This window comes from Arachis stenosperma, chromosome 2 (genome assembly GCF_014773155.1).
Source record: "Arachis stenosperma cultivar V10309 chromosome 2, arast.V10309.gnm1.PFL2, whole genome shotgun sequence".
Lineage (NCBI taxonomy): Eukaryota > Viridiplantae > Streptophyta > Magnoliopsida > Fabales > Fabaceae > Arachis > Arachis stenosperma.
In genome coordinates this window covers 64549172-64569658 of record NC_080378.1, presented here as the reverse complement: position 1 = coordinate 64569658, position 20487 = coordinate 64549172, and the positions used below count along the sequence as shown (strand labels likewise).

The 20487-nt window shown below is 37.4% G+C and overlaps 1 non-coding gene across 1 annotated transcript; it reads right to left on the bottom strand.

Annotated features, from left to right (window-relative positions):
* Positions 1-15982: 15982 nt before the first annotated feature.
* LOC130964211 (small nucleolar RNA R71) lies at positions 15983-16086 on the bottom strand. The gene has a single exon (XR_009080314.1). It is a non-coding gene; the product is annotated as a small nucleolar RNA R71 (small nucleolar RNA).
* Between the last annotated feature and the right edge of the window lie 4401 nt (positions 16087-20487).

The following is a 20487-nucleotide window of genomic DNA, read 5'->3' as shown; positions in this document are numbered from 1 at the left end:
TAGAGAAAATAAAAATCAATTACAATTAAAATCATTTAATTAATATTATTATCATTTTTAATTGTTATTAGTGATTATTGTATTCTTAAATCTAAGATTTGAACCTCTCTCCAAAGATGTCATTCTGTTGGTGTTTATTTATTAAGTATGAAAAAGAGAATCATATGACATTATAACATTCAAATTATAAAAAAAAATATTAAATAGTGATTACAAAAATATCTAATAGTTAGAGATATAATATTATAATGTCTAAAAGTTAAATTAAATTCGACTTTAAATTTTAATAGCCAAATTGAATATTAACTCGCATATGCATATGTAATATAGATGAATTCTCTTTTTGTGCACAAAATAACGCACAATGTATTAGTGCAGGTATATACATATTATTTTTTTATTTATGAAATATATATAGCCATAATAAATACAAAACTAGTTTAATAAATAATTTAACAAATTATATATGATAAAAAGATATTTTAAAAAATATAATGTGTACATCAAATTTTTCTCTATCCCATTAAAAAATAGATTGATAAGTAACTAGAATTTTCTCATTATATAGAAGTTTTTGGTATAATTAGATCCAATACGAAAATTCCTAATGATAATCAAGTAAACAAAATAAAATAAAATTCGAATCGTTTGTTCATTGAATGTGTGAATAGATTTTTTTAAATTTTTGAATTAAGGATTAAAATATAATTTTTAATTTTATAATATTTTTTGTATTTTTTTTTTGGTTTTATATATTTGGTGGAAGATTATACTTTATTTTCGAAAAAAAAAAAATTGAAAGATTCAATCTTGTTGAATGCGAAATGCTGAAAAAGTCAAAAAGATCAAGCGGTGCTGGAGAATTGAGAATTTAAACAACCCCAATATTGTTCGGTAGTTATTTAGAGAAAGTCACTCATGGCTCTTCTGTATTATTTATTGCCTTCAACTTGCGTTGTGTAGCTCAGTAGCAGTTACAACAACATATAACAAGTTGCTTTAAAAATAAAGAAAATAGTGTTTGGACTTAATCTTATGTAAGAAGAAAGAATAGAAGACGCAACACTTAGACTTTGTTTATAAAGACATAATATTGAGATATAAATATAAAAATATAAAATTGTGGTTAGGAATTGAAACTTCTATAAAAATATTATATTTTAAAATATTAAATTAAATGAAGATGTAATTTATTTTTTTATTTTTTATTATTGTTATTAAATATTTATATTTTTAATTTTATTAGTTTAATTTTTATTCTAAATAGTGTAAAAAATAAAGATAAATTAAATTTTTTATTATTTATTTTTTTATATTTAATTTATTATCAAATAAAATATAAAAATACTAATTTATTTTATATTTAAAATAGTCTTCAAAGACAAGCCAGAAACCTCACCTCACATGGCTTCACTAGCTTTCCCTAAAGGCAAACAGTTTTCACATACAAACAAAATGCAATAAGAAAAGATAATATTCAATTTGATGTGTTTAAGTATAAATCTTAATTTAGTTTTTAAAATTTTAATTATTTTTATTTAATTTTTAAATTTTAGGGGGTGTGATTCACATGAGTTTTTAGACTAATTTACAAACGTTAAAAAATACTAATGTGGACAATTGAATGTTATGTTGAATTTAATAAAATAATTTTGTTTTAGTTTTGACATTTTAATAGTCCAAAAAATATCATAAATAATATTTATTGAAACTTTTTCTCTTAAAATAAGTAATTCGATAGTTTTTTTAGACTATTTAAGTACCAAAGTTATAATGACGTCATTTTACAAATTTTAACGTAGCATTTTAGTTGTTCATGTTTGTGTTTTTGTGTAAGACATTGCTTTAGGAACTAATGTGAGTTATGTTTGTAAAATTTGGAGACAAAAAAAAAAATAATTAAAACTTCACGGATTAAATTAAGATTTGCACCTAAATTCAGAAACTAAATTGAATATTAACTAAAAAAAATCACAAAATTTGTACTGATAACTCTACTTGTCTTTCTTTTACTTTTTCTTTCTTTGCATTTGTATTTATATTATACTAGCGTAATCCGCCGCATTTCTATTATTTTTATAAAAATAATTTTTATTTGTTTTTAATATATTATTGACTCCTCATTTTGTTAATGAAGTATTTTTTATCATTTTAATATTGTCCTAATTTTATTTATATTATTTTTTTCAAAAATAAAATCACTAAAAAAATTAAAGACATTTAGAATATTAAATTATAAAATATACAATAAATATATATCTATTATATTGGAAAATAATAGTTCAAAAATTAACGAATATAAATTTTTTATTGAAAATAATAAATATAAAATAAAATACATGATAATTATTTATAAAAGATAAATTATACTTAAATATTATAGATATTTATCTTTGTTTTTATCTTTTAAAAGTGTTAAGTCAAAATATAGATCTAAATTTAAAAAGACCTATATTTTTCTACAAATAGTAAAAAAGTAAAAAGATAAAATAGCTATTTTTTTTCTTTATGACTATTTACGCAGTAAATATAAATAAATAATTTTTATTGTCTTAACAATATATAATTAGATATATATTTAAATTATTTTATATTTAGGGTTCATCAATAATTAAATTTTAAAAATTATGAAAAAATGTGCTTTTGACATTTATAAATATTTTAAAAATAAAAAAAATAAATTGTTTAATAAGTATTTTTAAAACACTTTTAAGTTCTAAGTAATATTTATAGAATAATATTAGTAATAACCATTTTCTTTCTTTTAATGCCCCAAACTGTTCTCTTATTTTTTATTTTTTTAATTATATTCTCTTTATTATTAGATTTCAGTTGGAATTAAAAAATAATATATGTTTTAGTATTCATTGTTGATATTTTATGTTAGATTTTTTTCTCTATTCTATTCCCAATTTGATTAGTTAGGTTGATTTTTTATTGTTCCAAAGGTTACCTAAAATGTCGATTTGGGCCTGAATGTGAAGTCCAGATCTCTTAGTATGGCAGTATCCAACCTCTTTAATGCCGAGGTGCCGCCTGTCCGAGTTTCACGTGAAGAGGTGATAGATGGTACCTACAAGAGACTCCGATGCTTAAGTTAGCAAGGGATTTAGGCAGGTTTTTAGTAGATTAGAACGTGTCTATACCTGAGGGGTGTCAGTGTATTTATAGTAGAGTCGATAACCACCTTTGTTGGAGTAGTTCCATCTTTCCTGATGGATAACTTTTCTCTTTATCTTCGAAGTGTGTTAGGATTTATCTTATCAGAGAAGATAAAGTTTCCAATCGAGATTCTCGGGGGTAGCTACCTGCTTGGGTAGGATAGCCAAACTCCCTTTTACGGGTATCCGACTTCTTTAAAGAGGTCGGGTATATAGAGAAGGCAACCTTTTCTGGTGGGCCTTTTATCTCTGTTGGGCCTGGCTTTTATTTATTGGACTTGGGTATGAACAGTGCCCCCTACTTGAGTCCAGATCCTTTTATGGATCGGGCTCAAGCATCTCGTGGCTCCTATTGTGGACGTTGGTCCTGTTACTGCTGATAGGTCGGGTAACCTGACGTGTTCGAAATTTTTGGATGTTGCTTTTTTAATGATGATCGAACGTTGTGCGACAGATTTTCCTTGAAATCCATGTATGTTTAAAGTGGAATAAAGGAGCTGTTTTGCCTTTTTGTCTCTTATAAAAATACTTTTTAGCTCTTCTTCTCCCTTTTCTTTGTTTTTGAAAATTGCTCCATTTTCCTTTCCTTTCAAAACTTTCTTGTGCTCTTTGACCACTTTTCTTACTTCCAAGATTTCTTTATCTTGGACTTTGAAGAATTTTGCTTCGTTGGCGTGAAGAGGAGCGTTCATGTTTTTGCTGTTTAGACGTGCCCGCCCCCCCATTTCTTCCGCGGTCTTCATTGAGGTTGGCTTCGTTTTATCCTCTTCTTGAACTGTCATTTCTATTTTTCTAGGAATGCTTTGTCATTTTTATTGAGTTTTCCTCCACTGCCATTGCATTTTTTGTTGAAAAAGTCTATTTTGATTTTCTTGCAAGTTTGATATGGAATACTTGAAACGTTTAAAAATGTTTAAAAATGAAAGACTCAAAAGGACTCTCTTTTTTGCACTATTGTAGTTGTTACCCTTTTGTTTATGTGTTGTGTTATCTCTAATAATGTTGCCTTTGATCTACCAGCATTGCATAAGAGGGACGTTATTTCCTTGGTTGTAAAGATTTTTTAAAAAGAATGGCTTCCTTTTGGTTTTGTTGATTGTACCCGACCTCTTTCGAACGAGATCCGACTTATTTTAGTAACCATTTTCATTATTTTTCCTCTGTTAGGAGTAGCCTTTATGTCACGCCCTGTACTCACGAGTATGTCAACAAAAGTCCCTCCTAGCCTTCGAGTTTGGGTATACACTACTGTCCTCTCTTGTGTCCCTGTAACTCATAGAGAGTATTGTAAGGAATTTCATAGGCACTATAGTGTATGTGAGAATAGGGAGGACGAGAGGAACTATGAGTTAGTGGCGCCCGATCCAGAAGAGTTGGTGTGCTTTTCCCCTTTATAGGACTTTGAGCGATCTTTCTTTTATGCTTACCTTTGTTTCTTCACTCGTCTAGGTATCCGCTTTCCTTTTACTGCTTTCGAAATTAATGTACTGTGGTCTTGTAACTTTGCCCCTTCTCAATTGCACCCTAATTCTTGGGCCTTCCTGAGAATGTACTAGCTTCTATGTCAGGAAATGGATGTCTGACCTTTGATGAATGTGTTCTTTTATCTTTTTGTTGCAACCAAACCATATAGTTCCACAAAGAAGTCGGGTTGGGTATTCTTCCGAGTTGTTCAAGGTCGAAAAATTTTTGCCATTTTTGATGACTCTTTTCACAACTTTAAGAACAACTTTTTCAAAGTCCGCGGTGTTGAAGGAGTCCGTCCTTTCTTTTTAGGTGAAAACCACGAGCCTCATTTTCCCTTTATTGGCAAGACACCTTGGTCACCCTTAAGCCTGACTATAAGGATTTAGAGGACCTATAAAAGAGTGTCGTAGACTTTTTCTTGGATGCTGGGGACCGAGCTCCATACTTGAATATGAAAAGATTTTTAGGAGACCCTAGCCTTCTGAAATTCGAGCTGGATAGCTCTCTTTCTCTTGGCTCTTCTGATTTTAGTTAGCATTATGGCCGTCTTTTCTTAACTTCTTTCTCTATTTTTTTTTGAGAGTATGGCTTCAAAATCTGCTCATATGAGGACTCTGAGGAACGCAAAAAAGAATGTGACAACTCGGAATCTTCAATTACAAAGAGAACTCGGATCTTCCTCTACCCGATCTTCTCCAAAGAAGTCGGAGTCCGATCTTTTGGATTCAAAGATAATCATCTTGACCCCTGCATCCTGGCTTATACCCTTAGATCCTTGTCCTCAGTCTCCCTCCTCAATAGAACCCGCTCCAAGAAACAACAGTTGGATGAGGGGGATAGCATTTACTTTAGGAATTTGATGCCTTGACTTGGGGTGAAGAAACCTTCTCCCTCATCATCACGTGAGTATGGATGATGTGGTCCTTCAGAATCACCTTCAAGTCTTAGCTTGGGGAGGGCTTCGCACGGTCAAAGTGTGTGCCACTTTGGCTAAGGAGCTGAGGGGCACTCCTATACAGGCCAGAGCTAGTGCTCTGTTGATGTGAAAAAACTTAACGAGATTAAGAAGGAGTTGGAGCAAGAGAGGGAGACTTTGAGAACCGACCTGGAGAGATATCCGGAGAGGTCGATGAAGTCGAAGGCTGCTACTACTTTGGTTGAAGAGAAAATGAGAAAGTTAGAGGAGAGCTATACCCAAGTCTTTGGGAAAAAGTTGGAACTTCAAGAGGAGCTGGAGAAGATGAAGGAGAGATGCATCGAACTCGAGGAATCGGCCGCACTGGGGATGGACGAGATGTTTGAAAACCTAAAATCCTAGATCAAGGTCCTGGCTCCCGACCTTGATCTTTCTCTTTTTAGTACGGATAATATTGTGGTAGATGGTAAGATCATCCCTGCTCCTGAGGAATATAAGGACGAGCCTCCCCTTAACCTGAAGACTTCGGGTCCTCAGGTCGGTCAGACCTCAACGTCGGGAGCACAGCCTGAAGTTATTGTCATGGAGACCTCTTCTTCAGCTCCTGCTGGCATTTCTACCGTGCCAGTGTCCATCCATTGATGAATGGATTTTTGACGGTTTAGAATTTCACAAATGAATTCTCGTTGCAAGTATAGTCTCTAAACCAATCGCTAATCCTTTCATACAAAAAGTTGTTTGTCACTAAAACAAACCCCTAAATTTATAAACCGAAGTATTGGAACCTCGGGTCGTTCTCCCTAGGAATTGTAATGAAGTGTCTTGTTATTGGTTGTGAGTTATTTTTGGGGTTTTGATAAGAAGCATGAAAGATAAATGGCAAGAAAGTAAACTAAGGCCTAAAAAGGTCTTGGCAAGGATTGGTGGTCAAGGATCTCTATCCTAATCACTAACCACAATATGAGAATTGGCAAGGATTAATCTCATTAAATCATCCTCTAACTAGTAGTAAAGAAAAGTCAAATGAGCTATATCAATCCTAGTCCATAAGTCCTAACTCTCCACTAATTCAATTAGTGAGAACTAGAGTCAATGGATCCCAATCATCACTTATTTGGACATTAGTAACTCAAGAGGTCCTAAGTTACCTTCCCAAGCTAAGAGTATAAAATTCTACTCTAAAATCCAACCAAGCATTTCATCAAACACTTGGAAGGCATAAAAGGAAAGCATAGTAAATCACAACAAGAATGAATTCTAACAACAATCAAATGTAAAGAATTAACAACAACAATTAAAGGAAACAAGATCTACATGAATTACCTCTTATTGAATTGAAAGAAAATGGAAGGAACAATAGTAGATCTACAACAAAATGTAAGAACAACATAAAGGAAATTACAACAAAAGAGTAGAAGAAGATGAATCTAACAACAAAGAATTGAAATGTAGAAGTAGAAGAAAGCAAAGATTAAAATCTAGATCTAAGAACTAAACCTAATCCTAATCCTAATTCTAGAGAGAAGTGAGAGCTTCTCTCTCTAGAAACTAACTCTAACTACTAAACTAAACTAATGGTAACTAACATGTAAAGTATGAGTATGTGAAGTCTGTTGATTCCCCTTCAATCCTTGGCTTAAATAGCATCAGAAATGAGTTGGATTGGGCCCACAAGGCTTCTAAAATTGCTGGCCACGTGTTGCTTTAAGTGAACTAGGTGGCAGCAACGGCGCGTGCGCGTACTTTGCGCGTGCGCGCCACCATACGTGTAGCAACTATGGCAAATCTTATATCGTTTCGAACCCCCGGATGTTAGCTTTCTAACCCAACTGGAACCGCATCATTTGGACCTCTGTAGCTCAAGTTATGGTTGTTTAAGTGCGAAGAGGTCGGCTTGATAGCTTTCCGGTTCTTTCATTTCTTCATGAGTTCTCCACCTTTTCATGCTTCTTTCTTCATTCCCTTGATCCAATCTTTGCCTTCTAAATCTGAAATCACTTAGCAAACATATCAAGGCATCTAATGGAATCAAGGAGAATTAAATTTAGCTATTTTAAGACCTAAAAAGCATGTTTTCACTCTTAAGCACAATTAAAGGAGAATATACAAAACCATGCTATTTCATTGAATAAATGTGGGTAAAAGGTGATAAAATCTCCTAAATTCAATACAAGACAAACCATCAAATTGGGGTTTGTCAACCTCCCCACACTTAAACCAAGCATGTCCTCATGCTTAAGCCAAGAGAAAGCAAAGGGATCAACATTTATTCAATGAAAACTAACTAAATGCAATCTACCTATATGCAACTATCTACATGAATGCAATTGCTAGGTCAAAATAAATTAATTCCCAAGAAGCATATATAAGCACAAGGGCAAAAGGTATTAACAACCATGCCAAACCACAATTGAATTGAGCTATTAAATATTTTTACAGACTTGCATGAAAGGAGATGATCATTGGTGGAAACATGTAATTGAGCATCAAACCCTCACCGGATGTATTTGCACTCTATTCGCTCAAGTGTTTAGGGTTGATTCACTCAATTCTCTCCTAATCATGCTTTCTAAGATTTGTTTTTCTTCTAACAATCGACATATATTTCATGAATGCATACAAGTATCATGAGGTCTTTTCTTTAGGTTGTAATGGGGCTAGGGTCAAGGTAGGATGCATATTTGGTTAAGTGAGTTTGAAATTTGAATCTTTGATAAGCTTAAACTTCCCACCTAACCTATGACATCCTATACAATTAAATTCCAACCTAACTACCCATTTTTCACTCTTTCACATACTCATGTATTCCTTTTTAATTTCACAACACCTATGCATTGATTTTATTGGACTATACTTTGATTTGGGGCATTTTGTCCCCTTTTTATTCCTTTCTTTTTTTTTCTTCTTTTTCTTTCTTTTTCTAGATATTTTTTTTTCTTTTCCATATTATTTTTTCTTTTTCTTTTGTTTTTCTCATTTTTTTCTTTCTATATACAAGAGCCTCAATGCATAAGGTTTTATATTTGATCAATACATGAGTATGTACCCAATTCCCAATATTTTCAATAACAATACAAAATTACCCTTTTATTCACCCAATGTCCCAAGGTTCCCACACTTGAATGATACTCACACACTCTAGCCTAAGCTAATCAAAGATCCAAATAAGGACATTTATTGTTTTTCGCTTTAAGGCTTGTAATGTGCTAAAATTAAGAACAAGTGGGTTAAGCGTAGGCTCAAATATGGCTAACAAAGGAAGACAAAAGGTAAGGCTATTTGGGTAAGTGAGCTAATGAAATGATGGCCTCAATCATATAAATGCATGTGTACACAAAATAATGGACATAAAGAATCAAACAAATCAAAGATTACATTCATAGAAAGAGAATAATGCACACAAGAAGGAAAATAAGTGGTTATAGGATGCAACCACACCATTAGGCTCAAATCTCACTTGCTTGTGTTCTTAGCTCATAAATCATGTTCCACAATATATATATATATTTCAAGCAAGTTCTATGAAAAGTTTTTCACTCAAATCAATTGGTATGCCCTATAGATAGAAATCTTGAAAATTCATTATTTTGACTAAGCTTATTGTGTATACATATACAAAAAAAAATAAGAAAATGCAAGTAAAATCCATAAAATCCTAGAATGAAATTCAAAAGTGTTGGGATTAGAAATTTATCACCCAAGATCGCCGAACGGTCGGACGACCTCCCCACACTTAAAAGTTTGCACCGTCCTCGGTGCACGCAAAGGAGAGCAAGGTGGATGGGTTGCTACAATTGATGAGCTCTTTGAAAAGGTTGTGCAGATGACTTATTTGTTGCCCCCTTTAAAAGCTTTTCCTTTCTCCCTCCTTGGTGGCCAACCTAAAAGGATAGAAAAGGAAAGGAATATTAAGCCTATGACAAAGATATCAAAGCAAATAGAACATAGGCGGGGGTTAATGCCAAATAGGAGGATGGTCCTCTACTACATGGTAGCTACAACATGTAGAGGAGGAAACAATGTAAGCTAAGGCATATCATTAAGCTCGATGCAAGAGCAAAGTTAAAGCATGAAGAGTGTATTGAGCATCAAGTTCAAATGAGAAGAAGTGGGTCATGAAAGACAATATGAGGTCATATCAATGCACAAAGACACAAGAGTCATTCAAGGTGAAGCATTGATTTAAAATTTTCATCACCCAACAATATCAAACAAGTCAATAAGCATCAAAATAATGCAAGAAAGTCTCAACAATTGAGTGTAAGAATCCAACACCATTATTGAAATGACACTTAGAAAAAAAAAATTGAAAACATGCTATAAAAACAAAATGAAAATGGAAAGAGTAGAAGTATGCGAATGTGATAAGCAAAAGAAAATGGAAGATGAGAAAAAAAAAACTCTTTTTTTTTTACCGACGCGTGCGCGTCATGCGTGCTTACGCGTCGATGTGCATATTGGTTGAAGGACGCGTACGCGCCAGGTGCGCGCACGCGTGCGTCGAGTTAGGCCGGAGGCATAGTGTTGGCCCAAGTCTGGCACAACTCTCGGGTAAAAGTACCGGGGTGCAGATTGTGTAATCGACGCGCACGCGCACAGTGTGCGTTCGCGTGCATTGCGAATTTAAGATCATGTGCGCGTACGCGCCAGGTGCGCGCACGCGTGCATAGACTTGTGCCCTAGGCCCAATGTTCGCACAGCGTAGGCCTAACTCTCGGGTTTTTTGGCTGGAGGTGAAATTTTGCATCCACGCGTACGCGTACAGCGCGCGTCCGCGTGGGTGGTCGAAAAAAATGCTCAGGTGCGCGTACGCGTTAGGTGCGCGCACGCGTGGATGGTGTTCTGTTTTTCAAAAAATATTTTTCTAAGTTCTTACACCAATCCGAGCCTTTCAATCCTCCAAACAGCTACCAAAACACCCTAAAACCTTATTTATCATATTATACTTCTAACTAAACTTGATAAAACCAATAAAAACATGAAGTTAAACTAATTCTACTAATATTTACAAAAGATAAAAATGAAAATGAGAATCTACCTATAATGGCAACTCAATTCACTTATTAACAAACTAAAAGAGTATGGAAAGAGTTTACCATGGTGGGGTGTCTCCCACCTAGCACTTTTATTTATTGTCCTTAAGTTGGACTTATGGGGAGCTTCTTATCAAGGTGGCTTGTGCTTGTATTCATTTTGGAACTCCCACCAATGCTTGGTTCTCCATTGTGCCCCAAGATTTCTCATGGATTGAGCCAAGCGTTGATGGAGTTCTTCACAAGCTTGGGGCTCCCAAAGTTGATCCTCTTCTTGTGATCCGGGGTCCCACACTTTGTTTTCACACCCGTCTTGAGGTTGATCATCATTATTAGTCCAACCGGGTGGTGAGTAAGGTGAATTCTCTATGAAGTGCCCGACAATCCTTCTAGACCCATCTATTTGAGCACTACTCCATCCTTTATATCTCATGTTTGATGTATCAACCATGATGAGCCTTGATTTGCAACGCCCACCACGAAACCTTTTCCGCTTACGCTTCATCCCACAAACTTCCCTAAGTTGGCCATCCGTTTCAAGCAAACCATATTCAAGTGGGATAATAAAACTAATAGAAATGAATTTCACCCACTCAAATGAAGGTGTAGATGGCAACCTAGGCAAAGATGCTTCCAAAGATCTTGACAAAGCATAGCCAACCCTCGTTCTTCTATTTCTAGGGACTTCCACCTCTTCACAAGATCTCTTGATCTCAATCCTTTGTTCAACAATTTTATCTAAACCTTTTCCTTTACTCAAATCATAATATAGAGGGTGAGAAAAATTTACCTCCTCAACGCTTTCAAATCCAACCGAAGAAGGTTCTTCATGCTCAAAGGATTCTTTACCACTAAGACTTGATGCTTGATCTTCATCACCAAGGGAACTCAATTCTTTCTCTATCCCATCCAAGTCTTCATATGGAATATGCCTTGGAAGGTGTGCACTTTCCTCCCTAGCATCAATTTCAATCATCTTGGAGGGGTTTTCTTCAACTCTATGTTCCCATGGAGGCTCCGCATCTCCTAAGTCTTCTACCACTTCTTCCATGTTTTCAACAATTAAAGCTTCCTCCAATTGTTCCAATACAAAGCAACTTCCTTCATTTCCCACCGGAGTTTCCAATCTCTTCTTCATGCTATGTTCTTCATTCGATTCTCCACATGTAGCCATGGGAGTTCCTTGAGTGTTAAAGCATTGGGAGGCTAATAGATTTGTTACCGCATCCAAGGCGGCCATGAAATTTTGCACATCCCTTTGCATCTCTTCTTGCCCTTGAACAAGAACACCAAGGGTTTCATCCATTAGAGATTGCGGTGGGTGGAAGGATTCATCATTTTGGGGGAAGGGTTCATAGTAGGAAGGTGGTTCTTCTTGGTAGAGTTGTGGTGGTTCAATGTTTTCCATTCTTTCCACTTGTTGCACAACACACTCCATGGTTGCTTGAAATTGATCCAATGCTTCCTTGAGATGATCCCTTGACTCTTGTTCCTCTTGGATAATATGATTAGGATCATGTGGCTCTTGGATCAATGGATATGAGTATTCTTCCATGGGAGGTTGTGGTGGAAAGTAGTATTCATCTTGTGGTTGAAAATTTTCGTATATTGGAGGTGGTTCATCTTGGTAATAATATGGAGGGGGTGGCTCTTGAAAATGTTGATGTTGGGGTGGTGGTAGCTCTATGTGTGGTTCATATGGCTCATATGGTTGTTGGTAGGATGGATATGGATTAGGGTCATATGAAGGTGGTTGGTGAAAATAGGCTTGTGAGTGTGGTTGAGGCTCATGTTGAGGATATGAATCATAGGCATATGGTGGTGGTTCTTGAAAGTCACAAGGAGATTCACCATAGCCATTTGATTGGTATGCATCAAAAAATGGCTCTTCTTCATAGTGCATTGGTGGAGGTTGTTGCCATGAAGATTGATCATATGCATATGGTTCCTCCCACCTTTGATTGTCCCATTCTTGATACACATCTTCATTATAGTCCTCATTTCCTACAATATATGATAGTCCATACTTTGCCCAAGATTTGATGGCCCAAACCGGCGTTCAAAGTCACCCTCAGAAATCCCAGCGTTAAACGCTGGAACTGGCACCTAAATGGGAGTTAAACGCCCAAACTGGCATAAAAGCTGGCGTTTAACTCCAAGAAGAGTCTCTACACGAAATTTCTTCATTGCTCAGCCCAAGCACACACCAAGTGGGCCCGGAAGTAGATTTTTATGTCATTTACTCATCTCTGTACACCCTAGGCTACTAGTTTTCTATAAGTAGGACCTTTTGCTATTGTATTATCATCCAGAGCTTTTTGATCATGTTTTTATGATTGAACTCACTTTGGGAGGCTGGCCATTTGGCCATGCCTAGACCTTGTTCTTATGTATTTTCAACGGTGGAGTTTCTACACACCATAGATTAAGGTGTGGAGCTCTGCTGTACCTCGAGTATTAATGCGATTACTATTGTTCTTCTATTCAATTCCGCTTGTTCTTTGTCCAAGATATCACTTGTTCTTCAACTTGATGAATGTGATGATCCGTGACACTCATCATCATTCTCACTTATGAACAAGGTGACTGACAACCACTTCTGTTCTACAAGCAATCAAGGCTCTAGTGAATATCTCTTGGATTCCTGATACACGATGCATGGTTGATCGCCTGACAACCGAGTGCTCGCCTGACAAACGAGCCAGCCATTCCGTGAGATCAGAGTCTTCGTGGTATAGGCGAGAACTGATGGCGGCATTCAAGAGAATCCGGAAGGTCTAACCTTGTCTGTGGTATTCTGAGTAGGATTCAATGATTGAATGACTGTGACGTGCTTCAAACTCCTAGCAGGCGGGGCGTTAGTGACAGACGCAAAAGAATCACTGGATTCTATTCCGGCCTGACCGAGAACCGACAGCTGATTAGCCATATGCTGTGACAGAGCATAGGAACATTTTCACTGAGAGGATGGGAGGTAGCCACTGACAACGGTGAAACCCTACATACGCTTGCCATGGAAAGGAGTAAGAAGGATTGGATGAAGACAGTAGGAAAGCAGAGAGACGGAAGGGAAGGCATCTTCATACGCTTATCTGAAGTTCCTACCAATGAATTACATAAGTATCTCTATCTTTATCTTTATGCTTTATTCGTATACCACTATACCCATTTGAGTCTGCCTGACTGAGATTTACAAGGTGACCATAGCTTGCTTCATACCAACAATCTCCGTGGGATCGACCCTTACTCGCGTAAGGTATTACTTGGACGACCCAGTGCACTTGCTGGTTAGTTGTGCAAAGTTGTGTAGTGATCACAATTTCGCGCACCAAGTTTTTGGCGCCGTTGCCGGGGATTGTTCGAGTTTTGAGCAAGCTTTTTGTCCGGTAACATCAGTGCCAAAATCCGGCAACAGCACCAAGTTTTTGGCGCCGTTGCCGGGGATTGTTTTGTGTATGGACAACTGACGGTTCATCTTGTTGCTTAGATTAGGTATTTTTTTTTTCAGAGTTCTTAAGAATGAATTCTAGTGTTTCATGATGATCTGTTGAAGTCTGGCTGGCTGAGAAGCCATGTCTAATCTTATTGGACCGAGGTTTCAACTAATCATCACAAGAGCTTGTTGATCTCTATCAATCTTGCTATTGTAGCAATGATCTGCTAAGGCTTGGCTGGCCATTGGCCATGTCTAGTGTTTTGGACCGAAGCTTTCTTTGAAAGCTTGGCTGGCTGAGAAGCCATGTCTAATTCCTGGACCGGAGTCTTAGACTAGCATTGCAATGATTTCTGGAATCCAAACTAAGAATTCTGAAACTTTTATTTTCTATTTCCATATAATTTTCGAAAAAACACAAAAAAAAAATTTCAAAATCATAAAAAACCAAAAAGATTTTATGTTTCTTGTTTGAGTCTAGTGTCTAATTTTAAGTTTGGTGTCTTGCATGTATTATTTATTTGATCTTGGTTCTATTTTCAAGTCAATAGTACAGGGAACTGAAGATTCAGAACATGCAGCAGAGGAATTACACAGAAAAAGCTGGGCGTTCAAAACGCCCAGTGAAGAAGGACAGACTGGCGTTTAAACGCCAGCCAGGGTGCCTGGTTGGGCGTTTAACGCCCAAAAAGGTAGCATTTTGGGCGTTAAACGCCAGAATGGATACCATTCTGGGCGTTTAACGCCAGGATGGCACAAGGGGGAGGATTTTGTTTTCAAATCAATTTTTTTTCAAGTTTTCAAAGTCTTTCAAAATCAAATCTTTTTCAAATCATATCTTTTCAATCAAATGTTTTCAAAATCAATTTCTTTCCTTTTTCAAAGATACTTGCTATCAATTAATGATTTGCTTGAACATTCCAAGTATGTTGCCTTTTCTGTTGAGAAAGGTTTAATGTTTGAATCATATCTTTTCTTGTTAGGTAAGTCATTAATTTTTAAAATCAAATCTTTTTAAAATTGTTTTCAAATCATATCTTCTCAATCACATTTTTTTAACCAATCATATCTTCTTAACCTCATCTTTTTCGAAATAGTTTTCAATCAAATCTTTTTGACTTCTAATTTAAAAATCTTTTTCAAAAACCACTTGAATTCTTTTCCACTTTGAGTTTTCGAAAATTATCAATCAATTTTTCAAAATGATTTTAAAAACTTTTTAATTAATTTTCGAAAATTCTCTTCCCCTCTTCCCACATCCTTTTATTTATGGAGTACCACTCCTTCTCAATGCACAATTCGAACTCTCTCTGATCAAGTTCGAATTCTTCTACCTCTTTCTTCCATTTTTCTGTTCTTCTGACACCTCAAGGAATCTCTGTACTGTGACATAGAGGATTCCATATTTTCTTGTTCTCTTCTCCTTCATATGAGCAGGAACAAAGACAAAAGCATTCTTGTTGAAGCTGACCCTGAACCTGAAAGGACCTTGAAGCGAAAGCTGAGAGAAGCTAAGGCACAACTCTCTGCAGAGGACCTAACAGAAATCTTCAAAGAAGAAGAAGCCATGGCAGCCGAAAACAACAACAATGCCAATAATGCAAGGAAGGTGCTGGGTGACTTTACTGCACCTACTCCCGACTTCTATGGGAGAAGCATCTCTATCCCTGCCATTGGAGCAAACAACTTTGAGCTTAAGCCTCAATTAGTTTCTCTAATGCAACAGAATTGCAAGTTCCATGGACTTCCATTGGAAGATCCTCATCAGTTTTTGGCTGAGTTCTTGCAAATCTGTGACACTGTCAAGACTAATGGGGTAGACCCTGAGGTCTATAGACTTATGCTATTCCCTTTTGCTGTAAGAGACAGAGCTAGGACATGGTTGGACTCACAACCTAAAGAAAGCCTGAACTCATGGGAAAAGCTAGTCAATGCCTTCTTGGCAAAGTTCTTTCCACCTCAAAAATTGAGTAAGCTTAGAGTGGAAGTCCAAACCTTCAGACAAAAGGATGGAGAATCCCTCTATGAAGCTTGGGAAAGATACAAACAATTGATCAGAAAATGTCCATCTGACATGCTTTCTGAATGGAGCATCATAGGTATTTTCTATGATGGTCTCTCTGAACTATCCAAGATGTCTTTGGATAGCTCTGCTGGAAGATCTCTTCATTTGAAGAAGACGCCTACAGAAGCTCAAGAGCTAATTGAAATGGTTGCAAATAACCAATTCATGTACACTTCTGAAAGGAATCCTGTGAACAATGGGACTAATCAGAAGAAAGGAGTTCTTGAGATTGATGCTCTGAATGCCATATTGGCTCAGAACAAGATATTGACTCAACAAGTCAATTTGATTTCTCAAAGTCTGTCTGGAATGCAAAATGCACCAAGCAGTACTAAGGATGCTTCATCTGAAGAAGAAGCCTATGATCCTGAGAACCCTTCAATGGAAGAGGTGAATTACCTAGGAGAACCCTATGGAAACACCTATAATTCTTCATGGAGAAATCATCCAAATTTCTCATGGAAGAATCAAGAGAGACCTCAACAAGGTTTCAATAACAATAATGGTGGAAGAAACAGGTTTAGCAATGGCAAGCCTTTTCCATCATCTTCTCAGCAATAGACAGAGAATTCTAAGCAGAACCCCTTTGACTTAGCAACCATGGTCTCTGATCTAATCAAAACCACTCAAAGTTTCATGACTGAAACAAGGTCCTCCATTAGGAATTTGGAGGCACAAGTGGGACAGCTGAGCAAGAAAGTTATTGAACTCCCTCCTAGTACTCTCCCAAGCAATACAGAAGAAAATCCAAAAGGAGAGTGCAAGGCCATCAACATGGCCAAATTTGGAGAGGAAGAAGAGGAAGTGAACGCCACTGAGGAAGACCTCAATGGGCGTGCACTGACCTCCACTGAGTTCCCTAATGAGGAACCATGGGAATCTGAGGCTCAAAATGAGACCATAGAGATTCCATTGGACTTACTTCTGCCTTTCATGAGCTCTGATGAGTATTCTTCCTCTGAAGAGGATGAGTATGTCACTGAAGAGCAAGTTGCTAAATACCTTGGAGCAATCATGAAGCTAAATGACAAGTTATTTGGAAATGAGACTTGGGAGAATGAACTTCCTTTGCTCACCAAAGAACTGGATGACTTGTCAAGGCAGAAATTACCTCAAAAGAGACAAGATCCTGGGAAGTTTTCAATACCTTGTACCATAGGCACCATGACCTTCAAGAAGGCTCTGTGTGACTTAGGGTCAAGTGTAAACCTCATGCCTCTCTCTATAATGGAGAAGCTAGGGATCTTTGAGGTGCAAGCTGCAAGAATCTCATTAGAGATGGCAGACAACTCAAGAAAACAAGCTCATGGACTTGTAGAGGATGTTTTGGTGAAGATTGAAGACCATTACATCCCTGCTGATTTCATAGTCCTAGAGACTGGGAAGTGCATGGATGAAACCATCATCCTTGGCAGACCCTTCCTAGCCACAGCAAAGGCTGTGATTGATGTTGATAGAGGCGAACTGATCATTCAAGTGAATGAAGAATCCTTTGTGTTTAAGGCTCAAGGATATCCCTCTGTCACCATGGAGAGGAAGCATGAAGAGCTTCTCTCAAATCAGAGTCAAACAGAGCCCCCACAGTCAAACTCTAAGTTTGGTGTTGGGAGGCCACAACCAAACTCTAAGTTTGGTGTTGAACCCCCACATTCAAACTCTAAGTTTGGTGTTGGGAGGTTCCAACATTGCTCTGAGAAAATGTGAGGCTCCATGAGAGCCACCTGTCAAGCTACTGACATTAAAGAAGCGCTTGTTGGGAGGCAACCCAATGTTATATGTTATCTATTTTCTTTTGTTATTTTATTTTATTTTGTAGGTTGATGATCATAAGAAGACACAAAATCAATTGAAAAAGCAAAAACAAAATGAAAAACAGGAAGAAAAACAGCACACCCTGGAGGAAGAACCCACTGGCATTTAAACGCCAGTGAGGCTAGCAGTTGGGCGTTTAACGCCCAGTCTGGCACCATTCTGGGCGTTTAACGCCAGAAAGGGGCACCAGACTGGCGTTAAACGCCAGAAAAGGGCAAGAACCTGGCGTTAAACGCCAGAAATGGGCACCAGCCCGGCGTTTAACGCCAGAAATGGCTCAAAACGTGATTTTGCTTGCCATTTGGTGCAGGGATGACTTTTCCTTGACACCACAGGATCTGTGGACCCCACAGGATCCCCACCAACCCCACCACTCTCTCTCTCTTCTTCACCCATCACCTCCATACCTCTTCCCCAAAAAACCTTCACCTATCAAATCCCTTCTTTCTCTTCACCACTCACATCCATCCTTCATAAAACCCCACCTACCTCACCATTCAAATTCAAACCACTTTCCCTCCCAAACCCACCCATCAATGGCCGAACCATGACCTCCCCTCTCCTATATAAACCCTTCTTCACCCCTTCATTTTCACACAACCTAAACACCACTTCTCCCCCTCTTTGGCCGAACACATAGCCATTCCCTTCTTCCTCATTTCTTCTTCTTCTACTCTCTTCTTTCTTCTTTTGCTCGAGGACGAGCAAACCTTTTAAGTTTGGTGTGGTAAAAGCGTTGCTTTTTCGTTTTTCCATAACCATTTATGGCATCTAAGGCCGGAGAAACCTCTAGAAAAAGGAAAGGGAAGGCAAAAGCTTCTACCTCCGAGTCATGGGAGATGGAGAGATTCATCTCAAGGGTGCATCAAGACCACTTCTATGAAGTTGTGGCCCTGAAGAAGGTGATCCCCAAGGTCCCTTTTTCACTCAAAAAGAGTGAATATCCGGAGATCCGACATGAGATCCGAAGAAGAGGTTGGGAAGTTCTTACCAACCCCATTCAACAAGTCGGAATCTTGATGGTTCAAGAGTTCTATGCCAATGCATGGATCACCAAGAACCATGATCAAAGTGTGAACCCGGATCCAAAGAATTATCTTACTGTGGTTCGGGGGAAATACTTGGATTTTAGTCCGGAAAGTGTAAGGTTGGCATTCAATTTGCCCATGATGCAAGGAGATGAACATCCTTACACTAGAAGGGTCAACTTTGATCAAAGGTTGGACCAAGTCCTTACAGTCATATGTGAAGAGGGCGCCCAATGGAAGAGAGATTCAAGAGGGAAGCCGGTTCAATTGAGAAGGCATGACCTCAAACCCGTGGCTAGAGGATGGTTGGAGTTTATCCAACGTTCAATCATTCCCACTAGCAACCGGTCCGAAGTTACTCTAGACCGGGCCATCATGATTCATAGCATCATGATTGGAGAAGAAGTGGAAGTTCATGAGGTTATAGCCCAAGAACTCTATAAGGTGGCGGACAAGTCCTCTACCTTAACAAGGTTAGCCTTTCCTCATCTCATTTGTCACCTCTGTTATTCAGTTGGAGTTGACATAGAGGGAGACACCCCCATTGATGAGGATAAGCCCATCACTAAGAAAAGGATGGAGCACACAAGAGACCCCACTCATCATGAGATCCTTGAGATGCCTCAAGGGATGCACTTTCCTCCACAAAACTATTGGGAGCAACTGAACACCTCCCTAGGAGAATTGAGTTCCAACATGGGACAACTAAGGGTGGAGCATCAAGAACACTCCATCATCCTCCATGAAATTAGAGAAGATCAAAGGATCATGAGAGAGGAGCAACAAAGACAAGGAAGAGACATTGAGGAGCTCAAGCACTCCATAGGATCTTCAAGAGGAAGAAAGAGCCGCCATCACTAAGGTGGACCCGTTCTTTAATCTCCTTGTTCTTTATTCTTCTGTTTTTCGAAAATTAATGCTTGTGTTTATCTATGTTTGTGTCTTGTGATCATTAGTATCTTAGTGTCTATGCCTTAAAGTTATGAATTTCCTATGAATCCATCACCTTTCTTAAATAAACAAACGTGCTTAATTGAAAAGAAAGAGGATTGCATGAATTCTGAATTTTATAGCAGTTTAATTATTTTGATGTGGTGGCATTACTTCTGCCTTCTGAATGTATGCTTAAACAGTGCATATGTCTTTTGAATTTGTGGTTCATGAATGTTGGCTCTTGAAAGAATGATGAAAAAGGAGACATGTTACTGAGGATCTGAAAAATCATAAAAATGATTTTTGAAGCAAGAAAAAGCAGTGAATACAAAAAAAAAAAGGAAGCGAAAAAAAAAACCGAAAAAAAAAGGAGAAAAAGAAAGAAAAAGAAAGAATAAAGTTGTGATCCAAGGCAAAAAGAGTGTGCTTAAGAACCCTGGACACCTCTAATTGGGGACTCTAGCAAAGCTGAGTCACAATCTGAAAAGGTTCACCCAATTATGTGTCTGTGGCATGTATGTATCCGGTGGTAATACTGGAAGACAGAGTGCTTTGGGCCACGGCCAAGACTCAATAAGTAGCTGTGTTCAAGAATCATCATACTTAACTAGGAGAATCAATAACACTATCTGGATTCTG